This window comes from Solanum tuberosum, unplaced genomic scaffold (assembly GCF_000226075.1).
Source record: "Solanum tuberosum cultivar DM 1-3 516 R44 unplaced genomic scaffold, SolTub_3.0 scf00539, whole genome shotgun sequence".
In the NCBI taxonomy this organism is placed as follows: Eukaryota; Viridiplantae; Streptophyta; class Magnoliopsida; order Solanales; family Solanaceae; genus Solanum; species Solanum tuberosum.
Genome location: NW_006239458.1, coordinates 31,443 through 36,499, shown reverse-complemented (window position 1 = coordinate 36,499; position 5,057 = coordinate 31,443). Strand labels below are relative to the sequence as shown.

At 32.8% G+C, this 5,057-nt stretch overlaps 1 long non-coding RNA gene across 1 annotated transcript; it reads left to right on the top strand.

Annotated features, from left to right (window-relative positions):
- Nucleotides 1-6: 6 nt before the first annotated feature.
- On the top strand, nt 7-3,158 carry LOC107058533 (uncharacterized). Its single transcript, XR_001472104.1, has 2 exons — nt 7-885; nt 3,009-3,158. It is a non-coding gene; the product is annotated as an uncharacterized lncRNA (long non-coding RNA).
- The last annotated feature ends 1,899 nt before the right edge of the window (nt 3,159-5,057 follow it).

Genomic DNA, 5,057 nt, shown 5'->3' with positions numbered 1-5,057 from the left:
CCTCGTCGGCTAGATAGTACATCTTTATTTTTATTTTTATTTTCAGTTTGTCTACCATTGTTTGTATGGTTATTCTCTTTCAAGTCATGACCTCTGGGTCTAGGCTTCACTTTTTAGAGGTTGTGTTGTCCAATCTTTTTGCCTCGCAAGTTTGGTTTAGCTAGTATGTTTCAGTGGGTAACTCCATGTATTAGGGTATCGAGTGCCAGTTACGCCCCCTATTTCGGGGTGTGACATGATGCCATTATATAAGAACTAAATTTCTTTTCGATTTTGAGATGTATTTAAAAGGGAATGTTCAATATTTAAGTTTTTTCCTCTAAGTTTAGAAACAGAGCACTTTTCCTTATTTTCAAGTTGAGGATGAATTGTTGAAGAACTTGAAACCAAGTCGAGTTGACGAGACTTCAATATTCAGTCTAAGATAGTACTGTTTTTACAACTCTATAATTTGTGCAGTAGGTAATTTGAAAATAACATTGTGCATTGCTTAATTTTATTAGAAGTTGTCAAAAATTAAAGAAGAGAAGGAATTAAATTTTTGAGTTACATTCTTGAAACTAATAAACTCAATAAAAAAAAATTCATTGTGGTTGAAGAATGGAAACTAGATTCAAGTTGTGTTGAAAGTTTAGAATACAATTAGGTTGTTTCAACTTGTTTTAAGAAAAGTTTTCATGGCAGTTAGCTATAGTTACATGTAGTTGCTATTATTGTTTCGGGATTTCTATGAAGTAGTGTTATTAAATGGGAGTGCTTCGTCACTTAAAGTGAGAAACAAAGAGAATTCTATATTGCTTTTTTGCAATGAGGCGAGGCTATGGTGAAAAGGCGAGAGCTTCAATCCCTGAAGTAAGTCAAAGATCGTTTCTCTGCTACAACAAGGTTGGCAGTTAGTTCCTTTTTGAGATTTCATAAAAATATTTCGTGGCTTCTTTCCAAACATTTACTTTTGTTTCACTTCTCTTGTTGTGACATTCTTTCTCTGTTTTTGTGTTGTGACCTTGCTGCTACAGTTTTTTTAAACTTGTAGTCTGTCATTTACTCAATTTTTTTAATCTATTCTTCTCGATGGAGTGGTTGGAAAGAACCTGTGACCTACGTTACATTCTTGAGACTATAAGTGAGTGTTAAAATTCAATAAAGTACTGTGAACTGAGTGTTAGAAGAAATTGGTTGTAAGGTTTAAAATTCAATAAAAAGTTAATTATAGTTTAAGAAAGAAAATTCTTTTGAATTAGAGATTTAGAATTAACTCAGTTGCTCAGACTTGTTTCATGAAAAGTTTATATGGTTTATTAGCTCATCCCCTGCTTTCTTTGTCTTTAGATGATCTGTATATCATTGATTTTACATTTTTCAATTGAGATAACTCTTGTTGATGCCTTGCCAGCCTTGAATTTCATCCCATATTCATCTCTTGATACTATACAAGGATACCCCTGAAGTGTAGTTAGTATTATTATAGGTTCTGTTTGTATAGTTGAGATCATGTTAGTTGGTTGTCTGATTACTGAAACTATTCCTTATTCACCTCATCCCCTACATTCGATGATTTGTATACCATTGATTCTGCATTTTTCAATTGAGATAACTCATGTTGATAAATTTCCATCCCTCGAGTTTTATCCCGAATTCATCAGCATTGTTATATTATGGGCAAGATATATTAGTTGTTATTGATACAAAGAATCAACTAAGAAGCAAAATATAGTTTAAGAATACATACAATTAACCTTGGATATAAGTAGATGGTGCATGTAGTTAAATCATGCTTCTATAATTACATCGTCAAGAATGCTCCTCTATACTATAATTGCACACACTTACTTCTTTGATTTCTTGGGGCACATTTAGAAAAGAGCATCATTCATAGTTAAAGGAGGATAGGAAGTTAGCCTTTTACATTAGTTTTAGAAAATTTCGAGTATTTTCCGTGACCTGAGAGAATGAAGGTTTACTCGTATCCCTTGAATTCATGTTCTATCTCATACCACATCCAATGATGTGAAGTAGATAGCTGCAAGAAATTTAAAAATTAGTCATTTGTTTCTGCAATTGTTCAAGAAAAACCTTTGATTGGAAAAACAAGATCACCAAGCAAAACACATAACAAACTCCTAGGATACTTCCATCTGGTTGCATATAGAAGTACCAATTCACATTCTGTTAGTTCCTTCTCTAGTCAAAGAGCATCCCCAAAAGAATGGTTTTCATTCACCTTCCTCACCCTGCAAAGGGATCCACTTTTCATTTTTTCATGTCGAACAAACTATTTTTTCAAGGTTCGATGGTCTCACCTGTCATAGTTCTTTAGTTATGTCTCAACTCGAGCTAAACTTATTCCTGATTGCTCAATTTGCTAGCTTATAGGCATTTGGTTTTCTGTACATCTAATCTCTATGTTGTGAGATACCTGCTAACTTCTTCAAGCTATTGCAACTCTGTTACTTGTCTAACAAAACAAAGAACTGCTGCAACGGATCTGTACATTATGAAATTCCTAATGTATCTATAGTAGATGTGTTAAGATGTTGAAGCTCACTTGTAGTGATTTCCCAGTTCCCAGAAAGCCTTTGAAGAACTTCATAAATTCTTATTGTATATGTAGTGGATCTGTTAATTGGTCTCCAAGCTCACTACTGATATGTACATCATTAAATTACTAATGTATATATAGTAATTTTTTAACATGTCTCCAAGCTCACTTCTAGTGATTTTCTAGTTTCTAGAAAGACTTTGAAGAACTTCAGAAATTCCTATTGTATCTGTAGTGGATCTATAAACATGTCTCCAAACTCACTACTGATTTTGTATACCTTGTTTTTGGCCTTCCCTACTTTCATAAAGACATGTATGAATTTGGTATTAGAATTTTCATAGGAGATTTAAATGGCTATGAATCTTTGAGTTATATCACATGGTTATGATATATGATATAACTCCTAGCTCGTGATGTTTTTATCCAAACACATTTCATCTTTGACGCATTTATTTTATTATTTCAGGTCATACACTCTTATATTTGAAATTTTTGTTGATGGAATATTCCAATATGACGTTCAATTGTGGAAATTCTTTGAAGACATTGTTTTTATTGGATTGGTTATGTAGTGATATTAGTTATTTTTTTCAAATAATATAAGTTTATTTTTGAAGTTGTGATACTAAAGTTGTTTGGACTATTACTTTCTTTTGTTTGATTAGATTTTATCATATATATTATGTTTTATGAATTAATATTTTTTTAGCATTTGATAAACTTGTTGCCTGTAACAAGCTCCCTTTTAATAAAACTTTTGTTGGATTTCTAGTTATAAACTTCATTAGATATGCAAATTAGATAACTTTATGAATGGATGCAATTATTAATAAGCAACCGGTCATTAAAGATTGTGACTTATAGCGTCAAGCTAAGTGAATTTACTAGCCATAAAAATTGGACGTTATTTTAATTGCCGCTAAAACTAATGCATTTTAGCGGAAATTTAGTTAAATTTACCGGCTATAAAAATGGACGTTACATGAGAATAACTAATTGTTTTAGATTCGATTAAGCAACCATATTAATTAACGTAACCAATTGCCGCTAAAATGAATTACTTTTAGCGACAATTTAGTTGGATTTACCGACTATTATAATGGCCGCTACATGAGCATAACTAACCGCTTTGGATTGGATTTAGCTGCCATCTTAATTGCCGCAACCAATTGCCGTAAAATTGAATGAGTTTTAGCGGCAATTGAGCTTAGATTTACCAGCACTTATCCGAATGGCCGCAAAAGCCTTTGGCGACCCCCGATACAGCGGCCAAAGTGCATTGGCTGATAAAGGCTACAACGACCATTGTTATGGCCGCTAATACCATTTCTAATTGCCACTAAATCCCCTTTTTGTTGTAGTGATATTGCCATTCGGCCTGGACTGATTCATAAAATGTAATTGACTGCTAGTAAACTGTCTATGTCTCGACCTCCAAATTTCTTTTGATTTTTGTTAGGTCAATCGATCAGGGGTATTAAAGCATACCAAATAGATCAGTCTCTTCAAACTTCAGAGCATTGTACAGAGAAGAGCATTGTACAGACTTTTCAAATTAATGAAAATAAGCTTTGGTTTCTGCCATTAGACATACATTGTAGTTGGTTAAGGGCATATAGCATTTTCTGAATTTAATTGTATTGACAAGAGCAGAACATTGTTCTTTTTCCTTAATGATAATGATCCTTTTTTACAGTCTTCTGATGTTGTACTCTGCAATTATGTTAAGTCTTAAAACACCAAATTCTGATCAACTTAAATGTACTCCCACAGATAGTTGTTTTTTTCTATTTTTGAATGGTGAGCTAGAGTGATTATTCCTGACTACGTATGGCAGAGAATTGAACACACTTTTGAGTGATGATAGATTTTATTTATGACATGCAGATTCAAAATAATCTACTTTGGCATGTGTGTAATAACCTAAATTGAAAAACAAGCCTCACGTAAACATATGAATGTGAATTAGATCCTCAGATAAACATATCAATTCAATGGTTAAAGGAAACTGATGAAGGAAGTTCTGTATTGCTGTTTATGTAAAGTATTTGTTTTTTCTACCTAGCTAGCTGCTGCTACTGCCCAGAATTTAGGATGTCACACTTCCTAGAATTTAGGATGTAACACTGCCCAGAATTTAGGAAACAGATGCAGTTCTGTGTTGCTGCTTATGTAAAGATAATTTTTTTTGTTTCAAATTTCCTGTCAACTTTTGATACAATATGTATAATTTTACTATTTATTACAAGAAAGATATGAAGAAATATTACGAGAAAAAATAGAGTCTCAGATAGATATTGATCAATCTGAAGCATATTACCAAGCCGCGGGAGGAGCAAAAAAGAAAAGAATATATGATCTTGGATCTGAAGAAAAAAATTACTATGAGTCAATTTCTTTTGTCTCTTCTGGATAAGTACCACCATCGGTTTCTCAACCAGCAACAACCAATATGTCTGAGTTTGTGACACAATTGATTCCTACACTCATTGAACACATTCTTTCCGTAGTTCTT